The 27,088-nt window shown below is 44.0% G+C and overlaps 1 long non-coding RNA gene across 1 annotated transcript; it reads left to right on the top strand.

Annotated features, from left to right (window-relative positions):
• Window positions 1-16,512: 16,512 nt before the first annotated feature.
• On the top strand, window positions 16,513-19,917 carry LOC147975764 (uncharacterized). The gene is made up of 2 exons (XR_015602074.1): window positions 16,513-18,418; window positions 19,659-19,917. It is a non-coding gene; the product is annotated as an uncharacterized LOC147975764 (long non-coding RNA).
• Window positions 19,918-27,088: the final 7,171 nt, after the last annotated feature.

Raw genomic sequence — 27,088 nt, 5'->3', positions numbered from 1 at the left:
TGTTGGCCTCGGTCATTGTACGTCTTCTTAATAAAGGTTTTGCACTCTACCACCCAAGGATCGACCACGTCTATGTGTTGTAGCGCGCCTAGGTTTGCTCTTTCAAAGTCGGCGAGTCGCCATCGAAGTCGACATGCATTTCGCGACGACCCTCACGGTGACCCCATCCAGCGAGCCTGCCGAGGTGCCTGTTGACGGGCAGACCAACGGGGTTCTCGATGCCTAGATAATTCGTGCAGTAGGAGATGCACTCTTCAGTCAGAAAGCCCCTGGCTATGCTTCCCTCTGGACGTGACATGTTGCGAACATATCCTTTGATGACACCATTCATCCTTTCGAACGGCATCATGCTGTGCAGGAATGTCGGCCCGAGTTGGATGATATCGTCCACGATATGGACCAGCAGATGCACCATAACGTCGAAGAATGCGGGCGGGAAGTACATCTCAAGCTCGCATAGTATCACCACGATCTCTTCCTGTAGCCTTCTGAGTTGCCTCATGCCAACAGACTTCCGAGAGATGATGTCGAAAAAGTTGCATAGGCCAAATAGGGTTTCACGGACGTGCGCGTCCATGATCCCACGGATTGCAACTGGAAGTATCTGCGTCATCAGCGGGTGACAGTTGTGAGACTTCATCCCGCTGAACTTCTGCTTCGCTGGGTCTAGGTATCTGCTTATCTTCCCTGCGTAACCGTAAGGAAGTTTTACTCCTACGAGGCAGGTGAAAAACTGCTCGATCTCCTCCTGACTTAGAGTGAAGCACGCGGGAGGGTAGTCATTTCCGGTCTTCTTGGCCTTTTTGCCTTTGCGACGACTTTCCGTGTCCTGCTTCGCCTCATCATCATCATCATCATATATAGCGTGAAGCTCCTGCCTGATGCCCATTGATTTCAAGTCTGCCCTTGCTTTCGGCCCATCTTTGGTCCTCTCTGGCATGTTGAGCAGGGTACCAAGCAGACTCTCGCACACGTTCTTCGTGATATGCATGACATCAGGGCTGTGAGGCACACGGTGGATATTCCAGTACTGCAAGTCCCAGAAAACAGACCTCGTTTTCCATACCTTCAGCAGCGGCTCTGGCGCCTTTCGCTTCTTTCCCGGCTCTGGTGCCTTTTGCTTCTTTCCCGGCAGTGGGCAGTCTTTCCAATTTTTCAACAACTCGTCTATTTCCTCGCCGCTCCTCGTACGCGGGCGTCCTCGGGGTTCGGTTTCACCATCGAATAGATCCTTGCGTTTTCTCCACGGGTCATCGTCGCGAAGCCACCTTCGATGTCCCATGAACACGGTTTTTGAAGACCCGGGATCTCTATCTAGCTGGCGATACGTTGTGTCATCCATGCACCTGACGCATCCAGAAAATCCGTGGACCACCTGCCCCGCGCATATCCGTAACCGAGATAGTCGTGCACCGTCGTGAGCAGCGCGGCTCTCATAGGGAAATATTCTTTCTCTGCGGCGTCCCACGTATTGGCTGGCGTTTTCCACAGCGTGTCAAGCTCCTCTTTCAGCAGCCCCAGATACAGATTGATGTCGTTCCCTGGTTTTTTCGGTCCTTCAATTAGCATACTCATGTGTTCCTCTTCATGCACAACCAAGGGGGAAGGTTGTACATCCACACAAACACAGGCCAGGTGCTATGTGTGCTTCTCTGGCTGCCAAACGGATTGACTCCATCGGTGCTCGCGCCCAGCACGATGTTCCTTGGATCGTTCCCAAATTCTAGGTCTTCGAAGTTCAACGCTTGCCACTGGCTCGCATCCTTAGGGTGACTCAGCATCTTGTCTTTTTTATCTACCTCCGGATCATTTGCGTCATCTTCTCGCTTCTTCTCCTCCCTATCCGTGTGGCAACGCAGGAGCTTTGCTACCTTAGGGTCCGCGAAATACTGCTGCAGACGAGGAGTGATCGGAAAGTACCACACCACTTTTCGAGGAGCTTTCTTCCTCTTCTTGTATCGAGTGATGCCGCACACCGGACATATGGTAGACTCCGCATGCTCGTCGCGATAAATGATGCAATTGTTCATGCACACATGGTATTTCACGTGCGGTAAATCCAGAGGACACACGATTTTCTTCGCCTCCTCCAAACTGGTCGGGCACTTGTTCCCCTTGGGAAGATGTTCGTGCCAGATGACATGTTCTCGTCGAAGCATGCGTCGGTCATTTTGTGTTTTACCTTCATCTCCAGAGCCATGAGCATTACTTTCAGGCGGGTATCCTCGGGCCTGCATCCTTCATACAATGGAGTAACCGCGTCTAACTCAAGTTGATCCATCTTGGCTTTCTCTCGGGCGGCAGCTCTTGCGTTATCCGTCTGCTTGAGAAGTAGCTCTTGAATATGAGGGTCCTGCACCCAGCCCATCGATGGTCCAGCGTCGTCTGCTCCGTCGGCATCATCATCTTCATGATCATGCCCATCGTCTGCTCCGGCATCTTCCTCATCATCATGTCCTGCATCTTCTACCTGATGACTGTGTACAGCATCACCGTCGTGATCATCTCCTGGGGATTCTTCGTCTTCTCGCCCGCCCGAGCCGCGGTGGTTGTCTTGCTGCCCTTCCTCATTTCTTGCCCGGCCCCCATGGACGACTTCGTAGTCATCTTCATCACCTTGCCACCGATAGCCATCCATGAAACCACACAAGAGCAGGTGGTACCGCACCTGCCCGGATTCCGGGTCCGCAATAAGGCTCTTCAGCTTGCATCTTCGACACGGACATCTTATCTCCGTCTCGTTCTTTTGAAGCATCTCGGCCTTCGCGGACCTCAAAAACCTATTCACGATGCCTTCGGTCATCATGCAGACCATGGTCGCCTGCGGGGTAGAGCAAAATGATATTTTAGAACCAAGAAAAAATTTGGCATGACTTTCCCTAAAAATAGGACCAAAAAGAATGCTTAATGCCAAAATTCTCGCCGAAACAGAAATGAATCAACATTCCGGCAAAATATTGGCAACTATCGCATTTCAAATACCGGTACACCTCCAAACACAAACACATATGCAACACCACAAACATATGCAACACCACGAACATACATAGATCTAGCTAGGCCATAAAGAGTGCATGTGCACATTGTTGTAGGGAGAACAACATAAATATAGCTTCCCCCCTTACTTACCTATCAAAACAAGGTAATTTAACCACTTAAATTGAATGAATCTATGGTGGAAATGAGGTGAAAAAGAGGAGGCACCCGAGACAAGGAGGAGGTGGAGAGAATGAAGTGGGGAGAAAGTGAGTGTGGGTAGGAGAGGTTGTCCAAAATATCTTGTTGCTGCCCACTTACTAATGGCGCACCAACTCTAAATGCACCATTAGTAATCCAGGTTACTAATGGCGCACCTTCTGGTGGTGCACCTTCTGGTGGTGCGCCATTAGTAGTTTTGCACTGTTACGCAGTGCGCCATTACTAGTTTAAACTAGTAATGGCGCATGGTGGAACAGTGCGCCATTAGTAGTTTTGCAAAAAAGGGAATAAAAAATATAATAGAAAAAACAACATTAGTGGCGCACTTTCCGGCATTGCGCCATTACTAGTTACAACTAGTAATGGCGCACTGTGTCTGGATGCGCCATTAGTATGTTTGGACAGGCGCACTAGTTAAAAAAAATTGATACTAATGGCGCACCCTGGGCCAGGTGCGCCATTAGTAGTTTCAACTCTAATGGCGTATCAGAAGGTGGTGCGCCATTAGTATATACTAATGGCGCACCACTTGTCTGGTGTGCCATTAGTGTCAATCCCATCTATAGCCCTTTTTCTAGTAGTGGCAAATTGAAAGAAAAATCTTTGAATGCTAAAATGAAATGTGATCCTAAGTTTTCTACTTCACTTATCTTTGTTGATGATAAGGATTATGAATTCTCTATTGACCCAGAGTTAATCACTTTGGTTGAATCTGATCCTTTCCATGCTTATGAAAATGAAACTGTTGTGGCACACCTTACCAAATTAAATGATATAGCCACAATTTTGATCATGTGGATAAAATTTGCTACTATTATATTCTCAAATTATTTCTGTTCTCATTAAAGGGTGATGCTAAGATATGGTACTATACTCTTACTCCTGGTTGTGTGCGTAGTCCCCAGGATATGATTTACTACTTCTCTGAAAAATATTTTCTTGCTCATAAGAAACAAGCTGCCTTATAGGAAATATTTAACTTTATGAAAATTGAAGAATAGAGTCTCCCACAAGCTTTGGGGAGGCTTCTCCAACTGCTTGATGCCTTGCCAGATCATCCACTTAAGAAAAATGAAATATTTGATATCTTCTATAATGGACTAACCGATGCTTCGAGGGACTTCCTAGATAGTTGTCTTGGTTGTGTTTTGAGGGAACGAACTATTGAACGAGGTGAGGAATTATTGAATAACATATTGAAATATTATGATGATTTAAGTCTTCCTGAACCACCACCTAAACCCACTCCGAAGAAGAGGGGTATCTTATATCTCAGTCGCGAAGACATGCAAGAGGAAAAAATGTATGAAGGAAAAAGGTATTAAAGTAGAGGATGTTAAAATTTTACCTCCTATTGAAGAGATACATGGACTTGATATACCACCACCCAATGTGGTAGAGGTAAACTCTTTGATGAAATTTGATGAAAAGGATAATCCTTATAATAGGAATCCTAGTCAGTGCCTTTATGAGTTTGATAACTACATTATAAAACAAGATCACTTCAATGAAAATGTTATGAAACAATTGAAATACAACTCTGATATGATTGCTCGCTTGAGTGACTTATTATTTAGAATCTCCAATGATGACAGAGGTGTATGAAAACATGCCTCTATGGTTCACACTCAGTTAGAACAAGTTGCTAAATCTCAAAGACAATTTCTTGATGAAATGAACAATAATATCAATGTTCATGATGTTAGAGTAATGACTAGAGGAGGTAGAATGACTCAAGAACCACTTTATCCTGAGGGACACCCTAAAAGAATTGAAAAAGACTCAGATAATTAACTCTAATGCACCTAGTCCTTCTAAAAAGAAAAATGATAGGACTTTTCATACCTCTAGTGAACCTGAAATAGAAAAACCGCCTGACGATAATAATGATGTTTCTATCTCAGATGCTGAAACTCAATCTGGTAATGAACATTCACCTAGTGATAATGAAAAAGATAATGATGATGTTCATGAAGACACTTGACCAAACAATGATAAAGAACCAAATAATGATATTAAGATAGAACCAGTTGTTGATCTTGATAACCTACAACCTAAAAATAAAAGATATGATAACAGAGACTTTGTTGCTAGAAAATATGGTAAAGAAAGAGAACCATGGGTGCAAAAACCCATGCACTTTCCACCTAAATCAACTAGTAAGAAATATGATAAAGAATTTGAACACTTTGGTGAAATGCTTAGGCCAGCCTTTTGTGCACTTGCTTAACTGATATTTTAAAGATGGCCCCTTATGAAAAGTGCATGAAATACATCATCACCAATAAAAGAAAGATACCAGAAAATGAAATATCCACCATGCTTGCTAATTATTCTTTTAAGGATGGAGTACCTAAAAAACTTGGAGATCCGGGAATACCTACCATACCTTGCTCCATCAAAAGAAACTATGTTAAAACTGCTTTGTGTGATTTCGGAGCTAGTGTTAGTGTTATGCCTTTCTCTTTATACAAAAGACTTGAATTGAATAAACTCACACCTACTGAAATATCTTTGGAAATGGCTGATAAATCAACTAACATACCTATCGGTATTTGTGAGGATGTGCCCGCTGTTATTGCAAATGTTACCATCTTAACTTACTTTGTTATACTTGAGATGTCTGAGGACTACAACATGTCGATTATCCTTGGTAGACCCTTTTTGAATACTGCAGGGGCTGTTATTGATTGCAATCAAAGCAAGTTCACTTTTCATATCAATGGTAATAAGCATACAGTGCACTTTCGGAAGAAACAATTGCCAGTGAATGGTATTAATTTTATTGAAATATCTCTGACAATCACAATTGGAAGTTTTCAACTACCTTTACCTACTACCAAAAAGAAATATGATATACTTATTGTTGGGGATATACATATCCCCGTTGAGGTAACTTAGTGTTTTACGAAAGTTCTTCAGCTTCATGCTAATCGAAGGTGGTTGTTAATAAGATTTGATCAACCTTATTAATTGATAATCTTTGAGAGGCACGAAGTTGATGGATTTAGTAGGCACTACCTTCTGTCATTACTTTTAGTTTTCCATTTTTCTTAGTTAAACAAAGTAAAATGCCATGTTTATCCCATTTTCTCGATTTTTCGTGCAATAAAAAAATGACCCAAAAATAAAAGTGCTTAGAATACCCTAAAAATTTAATAGGATTTTTATGAATATTTCTGAATTTTTAGTGCAAATAACATCAGAGGGGGTGCAGCAGGTGGGCGCAACCCACCTGGGCGCACCAGCAGCCCCAGGCGCACCCTGGTGGGTCATGGTCCCCACGTGGCCCCCCTCACTTATCTCTTTAGCCCATGTCATCACCTTCCCCCAGAAAAAAATTACCATTGCTCTCTCTCTCCCTCTCTCTCTCTCTCGTGTTCTTGCTCTAAAACCCGCGGATTTCGATCTCTTTGCTTGAAGCTCCATTTCCAAAACTGTTTTGGTGGATTGCTACTAGGTATTTGACTCCTCCATTGCTGCAACTAGTTTTTGCTTTAGTGGATTATATTTTGAATAATTTGCTACTCTTGGTGCTGTTGTAGATGAGCTTGCATGTTGAATTCAAAGAGTTCTAAGTAGTTTGAATGCTTGATATGGCCTATATTAATCCTTATGAGTAGTTGCTATCAATCTTGTGAAGTCTTGTTGACAAAAAATTTGTGGACTGAATTTTTTTAGAATTTTATTTATAGGAATAAGATGAGTATCTTTAGGATGTTTGCTTCCAAGAAGAGCTCTAAGGGAGACATTGGGGAATCGTTGGACAGTGACCTCCATACTCAGAGAAGGGCAGAGGTGCGATAGTGCGAATGGCCGCACAACCCCTTCATGGATGGAGCCGGGTTCCGTCAAGAGTTCGCACAATTCGCTGCTAATGTTGGGCTCACCGACTTCATCACAACTGAGTGTGAAGAATACCATCTCCTTGCAAATTCCTTTATGCAAAGATTCCATTTGCTGAGTAGGAATAACCCTCCCAAGGTGTAGTTTAATTTATATGTTGAAACCCGTCAGATACCACTCACTAACTTTTCTGACATATGCTTGATCCCTTCTGATGAGGAAATAAGAGAGCCTAGACCTGTAGGTTTTGAGGACTTTTATCATACTCTGTCAGTGGGAGATGAGAGAGGGGTATCGAGTGTCACCACCACTAGCTTGCAGTTTCCTTCTGTGCATTATTTTGCTCTATTTATCGTGAAGTCTTTACTTGCTAGGGAGTAGGTTGGCACACTTAGTGCCCCTGATTTTGCTATATTACGCCGTGCACTATACGACGATAACACTTATAGCATAGGGGCCATTGTTGCACGTCGTCTGCACCTTAACGTGGCCAAGGGAAAAATTCATGGCGGGATTTATGCTACTCGTTTATGGAGTCACTTTAAAATTCAGATTCACCCACATCATTTCGATCGCCAGGCGATGAAAGATCACCATTTTATTGATATTAATGATTATATTATTAATATTCCTTACAACCTGGTCTTTAGTGAGGATACCAGTGATATTATTCCATTGCTTGCACCTACTTTGTTTGGTTATATTTCCAGGGGCGGATACAGGATCATGCCGGACGACATCATTGCCTACCGGAATGACCAGGAGGCGGAAGAGGAGGAGCCTCAGGAGTGGGATGCTCAGGTGCCGGCTCCACAACACTTCGAGATGGTGCCAGACTGCTACTACGGATGGTGATTACCAAGCTAGGCCAAACCCCTAAGCCTGGGGGAGTACGTATTTCCACCGACATTACATTCATGCTCACACATTTCATTCCATTTGTCGATGTCCACACTTTTTCATTGTACTATCCATGCTAAATTTATTTTTCATGCTTTCTTCTTGTGTGTTTGAAAAACTTTGAGAAAACCCAAAAATATTTCTTGCTTCTTTTTGGTTTTTCTTTCTAGTTTAATTAGTTGTAATATTAAAAGAAACCAAAAAGATTGCTCGATTCTTCTTACTTTCAAATTGTTGGGAGCTTTCCCGTGTAAATAGTTTTTCTCGTTTTTGTTTTTCTTCCTTTCATATTGCCTTCTTCAAGAAAAAATAAAAACTCCAAAATATTTCAGTGTGTTTCTCTAGAATTCTTTTCTTTTTATTGAGTCATACCAAGGAGAAGACCACGATGAAAATTTTGAGTGGCTCTCATATGCATTCTTGTTGATCTAATAAAGAGCCCAAATTGTTTTGTCTTCTCCTTTTGAATAAAATGTTTGCAGATTCCATCTTAGTGCATGGCACTCTTGCACTATTATCATTTTCATATCATTCGATCATGCAAGTGAAAAGGCAATAATGACGATATTTGATGAAATGGCTATGGCAGAGAGATACGGGTATGAACTCGACTTGTTCTGCTTTTGTAAATATGTTTAACCAAGTATCCATGATTCAACCTATTAAGATCAAACATGTTTGCAATGACAATTAGAGATTATAGTTTCTCATGCCATGCTTAAGTAGCTAGGAGTGGATAATGATTTATCTTGGGTGTTAACATTGTGTTAAAATGATTGTGATGTGGTATGATGATATGGTATCCTCCTCCGAATGTTTCAAGTGGCTTGACTTGGCACATGTTCATGCATGTAGTTGAATCAAAACCAACATAGCCTCTATGATATTTATGTTCATTGTGTCCATATCCTACTCATGCTAGTACCCAATGTTTATTATTCATAATTCATGTTCATGACCGTTTTCACTCTATAGCTAGCCGCTTCTCAACCTATCTGCTAGCCTTCGCCTATACTAAGCGGGAATATTTCTTGCGCATCAAAATCCTAAACCTATATGTGGTATTACCCTTCCGTTCTAAGTAAATTTGCATGTGACACCTCTCAAAACTTCAAACAAATATCTTTTTTTGTGTGCCTGGATTATTCATAGAGCGACAGGGGGTATTCGGTGTCTTCCATGCTAAGCGGTTATTCTCATGTTGAGTGTTTATTCACTCGTCCTTGCGCGAGAGGGGCGGTAATAGGGATTCACAGTCCTGAATTCAAAAATTGCAAATAATTAAATAGAACTACCCCATGTCTGATGTTGGCATGTACGTTATCTGTGATTCGGCTAGTCGTGGAGTGTGTTTGTTTGTGGAGGGGGATTAAACCTTTACTTTTACCGCTTGGGAACCGCCACTAATGTGTAAATAGGAAGGGTGCATTTATCAAAATTTCATTTATCTCTGTTTTAAAAAGTTGAGCTCTGGCACCGCTACAAATCCCTGCTTCCCTCTACGAAGGGACTATCTATTTACTTTTATGTTGAGTGATCGCCTTCTCAAATAAGCACGAGATCTGAGATCACTATTGTTATCCTCATGCATTATGTATAGTTAATGTTGGATGTATCATGACTGGATCTTTTCTACCATGAATTACAATGTTCAGTCGCTGCTTGAACTTTGGAGGTGCTCCACATTTATGTTTTGCGGTCTCAGAAAGGGCTAGCAAGATACCACTTTTGTCATATTATATCTTGATTGTTTTGACAAAGTGTTGGCTTTTGAGATATCTTATAATTGCTCGCTAGTTGATTATTCCATTGATATGAGTTAATAATGTCTAAGAGTTATTGTTGACATGGTTAGTCATGATCTTTGCTAAAAACCTGGGTGCTGCTTAATCTTATTTATGTAAACAAGAGCAAAAGAGTTCATAATTCTTTTTCACTTTCAGTTTGTCAACTGAAGCAAAGGTATAAGCTTGGGGAGTTGATACATCTCCGTCATATCTAGTTTTCTTTAAGATTTTCCTCTTATTTTGGACTCTATTTTGCATGATTTGAATGAAACTAACCCAGACTAATGATGTTTTCAGCAGAACTACCATGGTGTTGTTTTTTTGCATAAATAAAAGTTCTCATATTGGAATGAAACTTCTTGGAGAATTATTTCAAAATAAAAGAAAAATACTGGAGCCAAGAACCACCGAAAGGGGCCCCTGGGTGAGCACAACCCACCAGGATGTGCCTCCCCTCCAGGCACATCCAGGTGGGTTGTTCCCACCTGGTGGCCCCGCAGACCCTGATTCCAACTCCATAAATACCTATTTTTCCAGAAAAATTGAAGGAGGGAGAATTATATCGTTTCACGATACGGATCTGCGGCCACCTCCTGTTCTTCATCGGGAGGCCAGATCTAGAGTTCGTTTGGGGCTTCGGAGAGGGGGATCTTCGATCTTCATCATCACGAATCCTCCTTCATCGCCAATTCCATGATGCTCCCCATCGAGAGTGAGTAATTACTTCGTAGGCTCGCTGGTCGGTGAGGAGTTGGATGAGATTCATCATGTAATCATGCAAGGATGAGGTGCCTAAAACTAGCACCTCTCACAATCTATCTTTAGTGTTGTCTTCTCTATTCCAGGAATTCCAAGATGTTTTCCCCGACGAGCTACCGCCGGGACTACCTCCACTATGAGGCATCGAACACCGCAATGACCTTATACCTGGAGCACCTCTTCCTAAAAAGGCTCCCTACCACGTCAACCCCGAGGAAACCAAGGCGATCCAAGAACAAGTACAACAACTCATTGACAACGGCCATGTACAACAAAGATTGAGCCCATGTGTCGTACCGGTAATCCTTGTTCCCAACAAAGATGGAACATATCACATGTGTTTCGATTGTCGTCCTATCAATTCTATCAATGTTCGTTATCGTTACCCCATTCCACGCCTTGATGATATGCTGGCTTAGCTCAGCGGAGCTACAATTTTTTCTAAAATTGATCTTAAAAGTGGCTATTACCAAATTCGCATCCAATAAGGTGATGAATGGAAAACAGCTTTCAAAACCAAGTTTGGCTTATATGAATGGTTGGTCATGCCTATGGGCTTATCCGAAGCACCCGACACCCTTTATGTGTGTGATGCATTTTGTTGTAGCGTATTTGTTGTGGTCAATTTTGACGTTATTCTTGTTTTTAGCAAATCTCTCAAAGATCATGTCACCCATCATAGAACCATTTTGCAAACTCTTAGAAAAGAGCGCCTTTATGCTAATATGGACAAATGCATTTTTGGTGTTGATAAGCTAGTTTTGTTGGGTTTCGTTGTGTCTTCTAAGGGTGTTCATGTAGATGACTCTAAGATTGAAGCTATTAAAACTTGGCCCCAACCAACAAACTTGTAACAAGTGCGTAGTTTTCTTCGCTTAGCCGTATTTTATCATCACTTTGTGAAGGATTTTAGCATCGTTGCTCTAGCTTTGCATGCCTTGAGTAAGAAAAATGCACCATTTGACCATCTCAATATACCGGATTCAATGAAGTTAAGTAATTTGCTTACACATGCCCCTTTGCTTGCATTACCAAAATTTGATAAACCATTTGAGATACATTGCGATGCTAGCGGGTACGGCATAGGAGGTCTGTTGATGCAAGAGAAGCGCCCCATAGCTTACTTTAGTGAAAAACTTTCCAGAGCACAACTTAACTAACCCATCTATGACAAAGAGGTATATGCATTAGTGAGAGTCTTGCATGTTTGGGAGCATTATCTCCACCCTCATGAGTTCGTTATCCACAGGGATCATGAAGCACTTAAATATCTTAAGAGTCCAACTAAGTTGAAAAAGCGTCATTCTAAGTGGAGTGAATTCATTGAGTATTTTTCTTTTGTCATCAAATACATCAAGGCAAAGAAAATGTTGTGGCGGATGCTCTTTCGCATAGTTGCATGCTTGTTACCCAACTTGAATTGAATGCCATTGGCTTTGAGCACATAAAAGACTTGTATGCGCATGATCCTACTTTTGCTATTCCTTAAGCCAAATGTTTGATGCATACGTCTTGGTAATGCTATTACATCAAAGATGATTATCTTATGAGAGCTTACAAACTATGTATCCCCGATTACTCTCTTCGTTTGTTACTTTTGCAAGCTCATGGAGGACTTATGGGAGACACTTCGGACACGACAAGACATTCGCCACACTCTCCAAGAACTACTTTTGGCCCAAGATGTTCGGTGACGTCTCATGCTACACCAACCGATGCTCTACATGTCACAAAGCTAAGTCTAAAGCTCAATCCCATGGTTTCTATATACCACTTGCAATTCCATATCACCCGTGGGAAGATATAGTATGGACTTTGTGCTTGGTTTACCTCGAACTAGGAACGACAAAGATTTCGTGTTCGTTGTTGTGGACCAATTCTCTAAGATAGCTCATTTCATTCCATGCAACAAGAAAGACACATGTTGTAAATCTTTTTTTAGGGAAATATTGTGCCTACATGGAGTGCCAAAGACGATTGTCTCGGATCGCGACATCAAGTTCCTAAGTTACTTTTGGAAGACTCTATGCGCCAAGCTTGGAATCAAGCTTTTGTTCTCTTCAGCATACCATCCTCAGACTGACGGGAAAATGGAGGTCACGAACCGGACCCTATCTACACTCCTACACGTCTTGATCAATAAGAACATCAAAGAGTGGGAAGAGTGCCTACCAATCGCCGAGTACGCCTACAATCACACAAGACACTGTACGACCGGCAAGTCCCCCTTCGAGGCCGTCTATGGATTCAAACCGTTGTCCCCATTGGACATTATTCCTCTACCACTACAAGAGTGCGCCAACATGGACGCGAGTGCACATGTGAACTACCTCAAGAAGATGCATGAAGATACATAGCACACCATCAAGCACCAAGTTCAATGACTGGCGACCAAGCTCAACATCAACAAGCAACCCATGATATTCCACATTGGATATCTTGTTTGGCTACACCCGCGCGAGGACCGCTTCCCCAACGAACACAAGTCCAAGCTTCTACCTTGAGCCGATGGACCCATCAAGGTGCTCGCACACTACAACAACAATGTCTACAAGATCGACATCCCACGCGACAAGTACTCCGTCAGTGACATCTTCAACATCAAAGATCTCTCTCCCTACCATGGCGATGAGGTTTTTGATCCGAGGTCAGATCTTTCCCAAGGGGGGGCGAGATGATGCGGAGCATCCACGGTCATCCCCATGGATACTACCACGACTACCCAAGCACCAAGTGGACCCATGACAAGAGCTCGCACACGTGTTATTCAATCTGAGGTGACATCTCTCCTACTTGAGTTCCCCTTACATTCGAGTGAGACATGGCTTCTGCGTAAGTCAGAAACACTATGTGTAATCAGGTACAACACACAAGCTACTGCACTGAGAGCTGAGTAAGAAGGATCAGTCACCAACTCTCTGTTTAGCCCGGAAATTCCAGCCAGAGCCCGGAACCTCCGGCTCCCGAAATCTCCGGCCACCCCGGAACCTCCGACCTCCGACGACCCAGACGAACCCGGTCGTGCCAACACTCCCGGAACCAGCCCGGAACCTGGAACAGACCTTTTGGCCGCTGGAACATCCGGTTTGCTGGACCTTTTGGCCCCCGGACCCCAGCCTCGCTCACGCCATGCCAACTCTCTGGCTAGCCCGGACACCGCCCGGAGTCCTGCCCGGAACCTCCAGCGCCTAGAACTTTTGGCCAACCCCGAAACTTCCGGCCCTGCCTACGCGCAATGACTTGGGCCGAGGCCCGTGTACCCTTTTGCCCCCTAGACAATAAATACTCTTCTCCTACCTACGTTTTAGGGTTAGCATAGGTTTAGCTCGTTTGAGATATAGAGCTTTGCTAATCCACTTGATACCTTCTCCATCAGAGTTCACGACCTCTACGGAGAGGATCCACCAAGTGGATTCAAGACCCCATCACCGGAAGACCCCTCAAGACCTCCTCACAGAGAAGACATTTTGTATCGTCCTTTGTTGCGTTTGGATCTTGTATCACTCTTCATGATAATGGATCTAGAACATGTGTGACTGTTCCTCGTTGATTTGAGTGTTTCCTCTCGTTTCCCCTCACGTTTTCCCTCTCGTGTTCTTCATCTTCTTCGCGGGATCCCCTCCAAATCGTGAAATATCAACGCTAGGGTTTCCACCCTACATCACTCGGCAAATCCTATTTGGCACTGCAGGCGCCCGCTACTGTGTATTTTGCAAACGGGCGCCTGCAGTGTACCAAGCTAGGTCGGCCCATATTATTTCCGCAAACTCGCAAAAAAGGTGTTGCAATTGGCTTTGAACCCGTGACCTTGTGTTCGGAGGGAAGGGCACTAGCCATTCGGCCATCCCAGCCATATTGAAAACATTCATTTCTCTCTTCTTATTTCTTTCTTCAATCGTGGTTTTTCTTCTGCACGTTTTCATTCACATTTTAGTTTTTCTCCTTGCTTTTCCCTTTTTCATTACTTAAATGCATGGATTCTTAAACGAATCATGAACTTATTATTCAAAATCGATGAACCTTTTTTCCAAAATCCATGGACTTTCATTCAAATTCATGAAGATTTTTTCAAAATCGATGAACTTTTTTCAAATTTGTGAACTTTTTTAAAATGGATGAACTATTTTGCAAATTTGATGAACTTTTTTTCAAATTGATTGAACTTTTCCAAATTGAATGAACCTTTTCAAATTCAATGAACTAATTTTCAATTTTTTGTGAACTTTTCTTAAAATCAACGAACTTTTTCCAATTTTTTGTGAACATTTCTTAAAAAATATGAAATTTTTTAGAACCGATGAACTTTTCAAGTAATTTTTAAATTTAACTAAACGTTCTATTAAAATCAATAACTAGAACTCTTTTCTATTAGTGGATACGAAGATGAGGTTGGTCTAGTAATTGTTGCTTTAGTCTGTAGATCTCAGGTGGTGAGTTCGAACCCCAGCTCTCCCACTATTTGTTTTTCATGTTTTTCTTTGTCAGTAGGTAATGGGCCACATTCAAAACCAGCCCAATCAAGAAACATGCGGGTGCCAAGTTGTCTAACCCGCACTGAAGGCACCGACTAGGGGCTCCCGGAGTCCTCCCCCCACTCCAATTCGGCTTCCAAGTGGAAAAGGTGGGGCCTCTATAATGCCCCGAGTTCGATGCGCCAGGTGTCTTCCAGTTATTCATCGTCGTTGCCATGACATTTGCTTGTGTGTTGCATTTTGCCATGTCATCATCTCCATTTCATCATCATGTTTTTCAAACTTGCATCCGGTCACTTTCTCCGTTTTTCGTTTCGGAATCCGACACTCTCACATGCACCCATTGCACCTCTCAGATCTCGTTTCGCGAGCGGGATAAAAACATCCTCGGAATGGGCCTGGATTTGTCGAGTGGTCTTGGTACATCACTGGTAGACCGCCTGTCAAATTTCATTCAATTTGGAGGTCGTTTGATGCCCCAACAGTTAACCACGTTAACCGAAGCCCTCCTACTCTTTGCGGCCCAGCACCCTCGACAACAACCCACTAGCCCATCTAAACCCCCTCCATGCTCTTCGTCGTTCGATCACGATCGTGTGGGAGAATGCCACACCTTAATAGCCCTCTCCTAGATCCCTTGACCTATATATTAGCCTCCCCTCCACAATTTTCGGGCAAACCCTAGTCTACCTCCTCCTCCGCTGCCTGACGTGCTCCTGGACCGGACGCATCCACGCCGCCGGCCCGCAGCCTCTCCCGGCGTACCACGTGGCCCGACCGCCTCTCTCCACCGCGCCCCACCGCCAGGCCCGCCGGGGCTTGAGGCCGGCCCGCCCCAGGCCGAAACCGAGCCGCACCTGACCTTCCCGCGCGCCCCCCTGCGCCCCATCGCCCGGACCCGCAGCTCGTCGGAGCTCCGCCGCCGCCGACCTCTCCAGGTCCCTATGCCGCCTTGCCTTGTTCTCTTCCCCTCCTCTGCCTTCTCTCTCTCTCTCTGCTCCTGACGCTCACCCCGTTAGCGATGCCGTGCAGGAACCTCGCCACCGGCCCCGTTGTGCATCGCGCCGCAGAGTTCATCGCCCGCCGCCGCTGGGAATGGGTTCCCCGAGGCCAGATTTGACCAGATCCACCGCCCTATGGCCTCCTCCGGCCAGATCCGCCGACTCCCGACCCGGCCCCCGCCGTTGAGCCATCTTGGTGTTGCGCCTCCGCCCTGCCTCCCCCCGATCCAGGAGGGATCGAGGAGGACCGACCGTGTGGGCCCCGCGAGCTCGACCCAGCTCCGGGCCTCTCCTCAACCCAGCCCCCGTGTCCAAGGCAGCCTGCCCGACCTCTTCCTCAACTGGGCCAGGCCCATGGTGAACCCTTCTGCAAAATCCCGCCCCGGGCGTTGTTTAGTTTGCCCGCGCTTAGTTCTGATTTTTGGCTAAGTCTTTTTCGCCTGAGGATAATCATCATATTGCATTTTGGCTTGCTTGTATCTCGGTAACCGTGCATCATATTGAACCAATATAGAAATGTAAATTGATCTACTCTTTGTGCTCTTAATGTTGATGGCTGTTTAATTCATGATAGGATGCATCTTCTTGTCATAATCATCGTTGCAAGAGTGCTAAATGATGTTAGTTGCTGGAGATTGTCATAACTTGCTGATTTGTCTTTTTCATAGCATTTTGTGTGTTTATCTTTTGAGAATCATGTCTACATGTTTTAGAAGCATATTCATGCCATCTTTAAAGTGGTGTAATCCATGTATTTTTATGTGCCCTTTCATGACTAGCACAAGCATGCAAAGTAGGGTACTTGCTGTTGCTGATTTCAGTGACTGTGATTTGTAGTTAACTTTATGCTACAAGTGAATCCATGCATAATCTAGAGATACTCAATAAGGGTGGTTTGTAGTTCTTGTTAAGCTCTATCCATCCATGCCTTTTTTGCAATTATGGCCTGATGTAGCTTGTTGTTACCATGCTCTAAAGTTGCTAAATAATGTTGTTGTCAGCCTGTTAACAGTAAGTTCATTCTTGCCATGTGAATAGCTAGTGATCTATGCATCCTATGACCATGTTCTTGACATGAGTAGTTGCACAAATATGCCTTCTTGCTGTTGGTTAAAGTCACATGCCCTGAAATGCTTTTTGGTGAGCTTCACAAGCTCGCAAACATGTCTACTTGTCATTGTTCCTGCCATGTTCAGTTTATTTCACTAAGTCTGTGAATCTGTTATCATTTGCATTCTTGCCATGACATTTTGAGCATGTTCTAGTGCTTTGTAGCAGTAGCTTAGTTTTCATGTTTTGTAGTGCTTTACCTGTACACGCTTGCTATATCACTTGATGCCATGATATGTTCATGTAGCATATACTTTTGTTGTTTCAAAATATGCATCATGAATCTATTTTCAGCCTTACTTTGTTTTTCACTAAGTTTGAGAATCTGTTATGTCTTGATGATTGCCATTGATCTATGGGTTATATGGAGATGCTTAGTAAAAATATTTTGCGATGTTTAACCTGTACTTTAATGCCATGCTTTTTTTGTCATGATCTTGCACTATAGCATGTTTGTTTCATGCCTCCAACATGTCAACATGTTATTTCTACTCACATGGATGCCCTATTTTTCACCAAGTCATAATCTGTGTTATAAAGTGGCTTGTTGCATTGATCATGTTGGTTTAATCTTGATGCCTATGAACATGAATTTTGTTGTTATTTGAAGCATGTAACCTGTACTTTGAGCGCATATGAAGTTTGTGTCCATATGTTTCTTGTAGCATGTTGTTTCCTTGATTGCAAAGTGCTTAGTTGCTGTTTTGGGCACATTGTGTTTGAAAATTGTATTGAGTGTATGTGTTGAACAGTGGCTCCGTTTGGAGCATGCTCTATATGAAACTTGCTAGGTTTTTCATGTAGTTTCATCATGCCATGTTGCATCCATGTTTGGGAGTGTTTGTGATGTTGCGTTGCATGCATTTTGCATCAATGCCATGTTAAACTTGTTTTGCTCATATCTTCTAGGCCGTAGCTCCGAATTAAATGAACCTTATATGTAACTTGACTAGAAAGACGCGTAGATCATCTTGGTGCACTTTAACTTTATGTTTAACAACTTTAATATAATGTTTTGTTCAGATCAGTACCAATTTCGAAATTTGCATATGGGGAGTTTCCAGAATTGTTATATGTTGTTTTCGGCCTCAATTAAACTTGCTTTGATGTGTTGCTCTTGTATGCATCCTCTCTTGCCATTAGTAGCATCATATAGCCTTTTCATACATCATACTTCATTGAGCATCATGTATTTGTTTATGTGTTGTGTGTTTACCATGTTGTTTGCTTCTTTCCGGTTGTGCTCCTTCTCGATAGTTCTTGTTCGTTGCGATTGTGAGGATTCATTCGACTACGTGTGATTGTCTACTTCATGGACTCGTTCTTCTTCCTAGCAAGATTTCGGGTAAGATCACCATCACCTTGGATCTCACTACTATCTTTGCTATGCTAGTTGGCTCGATGCTATGGCTATGTCGCGCTACCTACCACTTGTTTATCAAGCCTCCGAAATTGCCATGATAGCCTCTAACATTTTTACCCTTCCTAGCAAACTGTTGTTTGGTTATGTTACCACTTTGCTCAGCCCCTCTTATAGCGTTGCTAGTTGCAGCTGCAGCTGCAGGTTGTTCCATGTTGAGACATGGATATCTTGGGATATCACAATATATATTATTTAATTAATGCACATATATACTTGGTAAAGGGTGGAAGGCTCGGCCTTTTGCCTGGTGCTTTGTTCAACTCTTGCCGCCCTAGTTTCCGTCATACCCGTGTTATGTTCCTTGATTTTGCGTCCCTAACATGTTGAGGGTTTACGGGCCCCTCTAGACAGTTCGCTTTGAATAAAACTCTTCTAGCAAGGCCCAACATTGGTTTTAACATTTGCCATAATAATATTGAAATAAATAATTAATTGGCATAGGGCGTCATGAACCCGAGGATTCTTTTCTACGTACAAGGGGGCCAGTGCTGATGGTGTTGGTCCCAATAGAGCAGCTTGCGGCGCCGCCCCTTGGCAACTTGGGGTATTTTGGTCGCTGTAACCATAGCTCATCCGCCGTGCCCTGAGACGAGATACGCGCGGCTATTATCAGGGTGTCGGCACGTCGGGAGGTCTTGTTGGAATTGTTTTACCATTATCGAAATGTCTTGTGCACCGGGATTCCGAGTCTGATCGGAGGGTCCCAAGATGGAGGATTGTCTCCATGGATCATGAGTTTGTCATGGGCTAAGTTGGGACACCCCTTCAGGGTTTAAACTTTCGATAGCCGTGCCCGCGGTTATGTGGCAGATGGGAATTTGTTAATATCCAGTTATAGTGAACTTGAAGTAAACTAAATTAAAATACACCAACCGCATGCGTAACCATGAATGTCTCTTTTTGGGAAGTTCGACAGGAGAACATGGTTGGGTTATGTTTGAATGTAAGTAGCTCACGATTACTTCTTGATCATTACTAGTTTGCGACCATTGTGTAGTTTCTCGTCTTATTCTTGTACTCGTAAGTTAGCCACCATACAATGCTTAGTGCTGTTGCAACCTCACCACTTATCCTTTTCATACCCATTAAAGTTTGCTAGTCTTGATACGCATGGTAATGGGATTGCTGAGTCCTCATGGCTCACAGATTACTACAACAATAGTTGCAGGTACAGGTAATGCGATGATCATGACGTGAGAGCGATGTTTACTTGTTTTGGAGTTCTTCTTCTTCTTCGTCGATCTTGGGTTAGGTTCCTGGTCGGCAGCTTGGGCTAGCAGGGTGGATGTCGTTTGAGCTTCTGTTTGTGTTTCATCCGTAGTCGGATGTTGTTCTCATGTATGATGTATGATGTATTCTTGTGGCATTTTTATGCCCTTTGTATGTATCCCCAACTATTAAGTAATGGTATGATGTAATGATATCCACCTTGCAAAAGCGTCTCCAATATGCGCTTCTATCCTTGGTGGGACCTTCGAGTTCCTCTAGGATAGGGTTGCATATCGGGTGTGACAGCCTCCCCCTATTGGGCCCATGTGGCCGAATTCTCCTTCCACCACTTAGCCTTTTAAGGCTCGTTAATATTTAATTAAATATAAAAGCCTCCTAACTATTATTAGATCCTTTTAATATTAATTTAACATCTTCGTAAACAATTTCGACCTATATATTTCTGTCGGTAATACTCAGTATCGTCCGATAAACTCTGAAACCCTTCCGGTGACCTTGAAGCGCTTTCGGTTCCTCTCGAAACTATTTCAAATGTTAGTGAAACTATTTGACAAATGTATTCTCAATATTTCCCTGTCCTAATAACACTCAACAGATCATGATTACCTTAAGCTTGTGACCCTGCAGGTTCGGTAAAACATAGACATGAACAAAACCCCTTTTGTTGAATGGCCAATAGCGGAACCATGGACATCCATATCCGTCCCTATGAGTACACGAATGTCATTCGAGTGAACCTTTGGTTATCATGTGTTATTCATTTTCTTCATGATATTTACAAAGCCCGAGGTGAGATATATCAGTATCTTCTTGAATCGCACACATGCTCACTATACCGGTCTCCTCGTTATTGGTTTTGTTCTACCTTCACGTTGACATGTTCCGGCATCCCCGTAACATAGTCACGTGTGTCTACCCAAACTATAATGGATACCATCACATAGAGAGGTACCTAAGAATATCTCTCCATCATCGGAGGAGCAAATTCCACTCTCGAGCTATCTAGTCCCTTATCAAACTTTTCGATGATCCTATAAGTTGTTGTTATGATCACGGTGTTACAGATGACTTTTGAGAAACCCCAATGTTAATCATACTGTAAGAAGTGCTTACGATACTCTCATGGTCTAAGGAACTGAATCACACATTAACACTTCATGTTATAACAATTGACTTCTGATGATATTATCTGAAAGTACAACAAACAAGTTTGGGTCTATTCAATACGATCGTTCTTCTAGCGTCATACTCTCAATGTTGTTTTTAGGACTATCATTATACTTAACGGTATCCTAACATCCAAAAAACATGATCAACAACAACACTTGAGCTAGTCTTAGTTATATGCAAGACTAGGAACAAAATTTTATCGTTTATCATTCGACACGTGCATATGAGTTTTCCACTGAATCGCGTATTCCAGGATCATAGCAGTTATCGCATAAAATATAAACTCTCAAGTATGAATATGGAAATATAATAATATTATTGCCTATATGTAGCGACCCGACCCGAATGGATCAAGTCTCTGTGCTTAAGTGTCATCCCTGGATCGGTATGCTGACACACACAGTACTCGAGGATTTATAACAGAGGTAAATCACATGTATAAGTAACGTAAAATACTATTGCCTCAATCCAAATAGCGAAAGTAACAAGGTTGTGGATTCCCATCAACACCAACGGCAAAGTTGAGTGTAGAAATCGTAACCCTAACGTATCACTTACTCGTCGCAAGAAATCCTGCAACATGAGACGTTGCAGCCACAAAGGGTCAGTACATTGAATGTACTGGCAAATTCACACCATAGAGAATGATGAACAATGGCTATCACTACATGCATATTTGGCTGGTGGAAAAGCTCTACGGTTATAAGGTTTTTGCGAAAAGCCAATTTTTCCTTACTGCAAAGAAATAGATTTTATTTTACTATCATGGTGGTTGTTGAACATTGAGAACGGTTGACAGCATTCTCAATCCCAATTAAGTAACATCATTAAACCCAACAAACTTAATTTAAAGTAACATGATGAGATTCACATGATAATCCAAGTACTAGATACTCAAGATGTCCATAACCGGGGACACGGCTAACCATGATTAGTTTATACACTCTGTAGAGGTTTGCGCACTTTTCCCCATAAGACTCGATCTCCTCCGTTGGATATCTCGCACTGCACGGTGTTTGAGAAACGGATGACCGAGACATAGTCTTTCAGAAGTGCTAGCACCTTACGATCGGGTACACCGTACCACGTACATCCCCTACATCTGCTAGTCTACCACTGTAAGAGTTCGCACGACTTAGTCAACTATGCTAGAGCCCATAATAGCTTGTGGGTGCACACGGAAGTTTCTAGCATGAAAAATCTCATGATCCCTTTGAGCCTGGGTGGCGGTCCATAAAAAAAATAGGCAATCCTGGTCTACCCAGGTGACTAGACAGGCAATCCTAGAATAACCAGGTGCCTCAATCCACCCAGATGTGTGTTTAAGTTGCCACCTTAATTAAACCATTAATTAACAATCTCACATCTGTCATGAATACTCTCAAAACCCAATCCACGTCTACGAGCATAGCATGGCAATATAAGCATAACGTAATAGTAACTCCAAGGGGTTTGATAATAAACAGGTGATAGGTTCCTACCTCATCAACTACTTCCCATCCCACAATTTAATTAGATCCTAATCATGCAATGTTGGAGGTTTGACTGGGTATGAAAAAGGTATGATCAAAGTGTGAACTTGCCTGCAATGTTGATGAAGATGATTCACACTCAAAAATCTTGATAGATCTACTCGTCACACTCCGGTCAATCTATCGTAAGCAAGCAATAGTAACCATACATAAGCAATCACTCAAAAGATCAGAAAGATCGAAGAAGTCGATTCGGAAAACATCAAAACCAAGCAAATATCTCTTGCAACATAAAACAATTTCTAACAGCACCAAAATTATATGAATTTGGCCTTATCAGAAAGTTTAGGTCAAGAGCTTCGATTTGCAAAAAGAATCAACTCAAACGGAGCTACGGAACTCAAGTTATGTTCAAAAGAAGTTTGAATATAAATCTGAACAAAATTCGAAATTTGAAAATTTCAAAAACATGTTTGGGTTGGATTACTGGATAGAGAGGATCATAACGAAGAAGTGGGCGTTGGTTTCGTTGGATTTGGACAAACAAGTAAAAAGTTATGGCTATTTGAGAAATCAGGGCCAAGCTGTTTTACGGGTAAAAATATAGATACAGGCTAGGGTCTAATGTATAAATACGTAGACTAATTGATAATCTAATTATTTTATCGTATTAGTCTAAAAAATAATAAACTACGAAAGTATAAGAAGAAAAAAAACAAAGAGAGATACCTTTATAAGGCAGACAAAAGATGACTTTGGAGAGAAGAGAAAATTTCTAGAAGTCGTGCCAGAGAGGAGAAATATATTTTTCTTAAATGAATCTAGTCAAACCAAAATATTGATTTAACCCGAATCGGATGATTTTTGGAGGCTCTATGGGTCTATATTTATTGGTGGAAAAGAGGTTTAGAGGTCAAAGGCTAGGCAATGTGGGACTAAACATAGACAAAAATATACGAAACAGAGAAGAAAAGAGACGGATGGGCCTAAAGGCCTTCGGCCGACCGCGCGCACGCTGCGGTGCAGTTTTTTATGGAAAATTCGGCCTAAGAAAAAAAAAGAAAAAAAACTAAAAAGGCTGGCTGGGCCTAGCCCATAAAGGATAAAGAAAAAAAATAGGGCGCCCGCTGGTACTATGATGCGCACGTGGGCGACAGTTAGTTTCAGGCGCGCGCAGTTTTTTTAAACAGAATGCGATAAACTAAAAAAATGAAAATAAAAATAAAACTTTATATAGGCATATTATATATCAAAATTTTCAGAAAAAGATTTTCTGCGACATGAACATTTTTATAACTTCAAATAAAATCCACACAGATTCAGATAAATCAAAGAGTGCTACTGGTCTATTAAAATCCAGCAAAAATCATTTTAAAAATACCAAAATGATTTCAATTTAATTTTTCTCCAATTTTCTAATGTAGGGAATCATGTTACCCTAATTTCCATATATTTTATTTTTTGAGAAAAATAATTTGAATAAAACTCAAATAAATCCAAATTGAAAATTAATTCCAAAAGGACCTTGAAATTGATCCTTTGAAACTCCCAACTCATATTTCATATAATTTGAAGAAGTCATTTTATCTTCGCTCGTGAAAATCATTGAGTTGCATAAAGTTTCAGAATTGGAAATATTCTCAAATGAAATTCAAATATTTTCAACACCCCTTGTCATTTAAATAAATGGAAGAAGTCATGTCATCTTCTCTCCAGGGTTTCGTGGTGAAAAGAATTTGAATTCACGGAGATCATAAAATGCAAAGGTGAAAGTTTGGGAAAGTCCTTTTATTCCCTCTCATTTAACTTTCAAAAAGCTTCGAATTTCACTCACTTTCCGTCAATCAATCAAACATTCAATCAAATCTATCTATTTATTATAACATTCCAGAATTTAGAAATTTGGGATGTTACACTATAGGGCATATTTCCAACATGTTCCCCCTACACAACAGAATTTCGGCAGCATATCATTGCCGGACGGGTCTAAAAGTGTCGGGGCACAAGCCTATGCAAGCTGGGCCAAGTTTAAAGAAAAATTAATGGCCCGTGTAGACAAGGTCAAGCCAGAGCTCACATGGAATATTGTCAACGAATTACCACACCGAACTTGAGGAATTACCAGTAGAACATCGCCTAGCTTATGAAGCACTTACGAAGAAGCGTCAGGAGTAGTTGCTTCAACCATATATCAAGTATGTTCCTCCACAGAGCAATCAAATTGGCCCTTTTACATTGTTGAGGCAATACGAAGAAAGGGAAGTCTTGCCAATTAGAGGAACCAATGAGAAGCAAAATGGTTCGGATAACAAACATAATTCTGTTATTGAAAAGGCCGAATCAAATAGTACATGTGCCAAATCTATTCAAGAAAAATAGGTTGACAAGGTGTTGGAGAGTAATCCAAAAGTAGAGAAAGCTATTGTTCATATCACACAACCATCATGCTATCCCAACATGCCGGGGTTTCTGATCCACGGGCACCTATGGGACCGGCGGACCGGGTCCCTTTTGGTTCGGCGGGGGGCGGAGGTTGCGCAAAGAGCAGATCGAGGCGAAGCAAGCGGGCGGTTGGTCATGCGAGGAGTAAATCGAGGTGAAGCACGCGAGCGATTTACCCAGGTTCGGGCCGCAAGGATGCGTAAAACCCTACTCCTGCTTTGTGGATTGGTATTCATTTCTAGCTCGGGAGTGAGCGTGAGTGTGTGGGATTGCTGAACCTCGCGAGAGATCTCGAGGTGGCCGACCCCCTCTACGTTGCACACGGGCCTCCTTTTATACTCAAGGGGTTACCGACATAGAGCAACGGGGGCCAAGGGCAAAAATGGAAAGGGTGCCGTGGGTAGGCACAGCTAGGTGCTGTAGTAGGCACAGCTAGCTGCTACATTGTTATCATACCTAACCCCGATGGCAGGGGACAAGGGCATTAAATGCCCATCTGCGTCGCCTAGACGGCACCGAAAGGGACCGCTAGGGACGCCACCGTCTTGCCACGATGGCTGTCTTGTCAGCGCCTGCGTGCCACCGCACGCACCTAGCTGCACAGCCTCCTGCCACGTGCGCTCGGGAGGGGCCCCAGAGCGACACGTGGGTGGATGTGCTGGAGCGCGGGCGTGGAGTGGGGGCTTGCCGCGGCAAGCGCCTTGCCGCGTCCGTCGACTTGTCGCTTCCGGGAGTTTGTCGCTCGCCGGGCCTTGTCGGGGCGCGTAGCGCGCCGCGGCAAGTTCCTTGGAACGCCTCGGACGGCCCTCCCGGCAAGCGCCTCTTGCCGGGGCCTTGGGACGCTTCTGATGGCCTTCCCGGCAAGCTCCTCTTGCCGGGGCCTTGCCTTCTTCCCGGCAAGCTCCTCTTGCCGGCGTCTTGTCTTGGGTACTTTGTTCTTGAATGGTCTTCAGAGGGACCACAAGGAATCTTGGCGGTGACCTGGCAGGCCTTGCCGCGGGACGCTGCAACTGCCCGTGCACAAGTTCGGGGTACAAGGGTACCCCCTACTCTGGTACACCAACAGGAGCCCCCGGGCCTAGGCCAGACACGGTGCCGAGCGCTGTTGGGCCAGGCCCAAAACAGTGCACGGGCACGCGCGGCCTAGGTCACGCCGCACCTTCCTCCGCTTCCCCCCGCGCCCTCCTCCCGAACGGCACGCGTTGAATGCGGCATCGTGGGGGAGGTCGTGGGGGTTCCTTCTCTCGAAATGCGGAACGTCCGCCCCCTTCCCCCTTTAAGAGCAGGGGAAGCGGGGGCAGTTGGCCCATTCGCTCGTTGCCGTTCCCAATCTCGGAAATCTCTGCCGCCCTCTCGCCTCCCCAAAGCAGAGAGAGAGAGCAGCGCTCCGCCCTCCGCCGCCGCCAGCACCACCAACGCCGTGGACCCCCTCCACTGCTTCCGCCATGGCTCCGAAAGCCGACAGGGGGAAGACCGTGAAGACGACCGAGGCGCATCGGCTCGCGGCGCTGCGGAAGACGCGGGCTGTTTTCCCCCCAGGCTCGGCGCGATGGAGCTGAAGGCGGACTATTCTCTGTTCTGGTCGGCGGAGACGCGCGCGCATCCGCGCACAAGAGTTCTCCCCGCCGCCGCCTGTGAGACTATCCCAAATGGGTATGCCTTCTTCGCGTTGTTCTTCTATTGCGGGCTCTACCCGCCCTTCTCTGATTTCTTCTGCGACATCATGAACACCTATGGGTTCCACCTGCTCGACTTCACCCCCAACGCCGTTCTGACGATGGCAGTTTTCGCGCATCTCTGCGAAAACTTTGTCGGAGTTCTTCCCAATGTGGCCCTCTTCCGCCATTTCTTCACTCCTCGAGTAGAGAGAGGAGAGCCTCTATCCGGCGGGATCGCCTGGATTTCGAGGCCTGGCAAGAAGGAGACCTATCTGGAGGGAGAGTTCCACGACAAGTGGGAGGAGTGGAGGGCTGACTGGTGCTGGATTGTCGAGGAGAGTCCGCGGCCTTTCACCGCCCGGCGCCAAACCCCGGTGGCGCGCGGCGACGACTGGAGCGACCTGGCCCCGAGGACGACAGGCTGGGGATCGCCGTCACCAGGATCCTGCGTCTCCGGAATGCCGGGCTCACTGTCGGCGCGGTTGGCGCAGACTTCCTCCGCCGCCGCATCGCCCCCCTGCAAGAGCGGGGGAGGCCAACTTGGGAGTTCAAGAACGCGGCAGACATTATGAGGCTGCGGCCGGGCCTCAACTACAACTTCACAGTTCTGGAACTCCACG

The sequence above is a fragment of the Triticum urartu genome, chromosome 4A (assembly GCF_056163025.1).
Source record: "Triticum urartu cultivar PI428250 chromosome 4A, HENAU_Tu73, whole genome shotgun sequence".
NCBI classification, from domain to species: Eukaryota; Viridiplantae; Streptophyta; class Magnoliopsida; order Poales; family Poaceae; genus Triticum; species Triticum urartu.
This window is presented reverse-complemented; position numbering and strand designations above follow the sequence as displayed.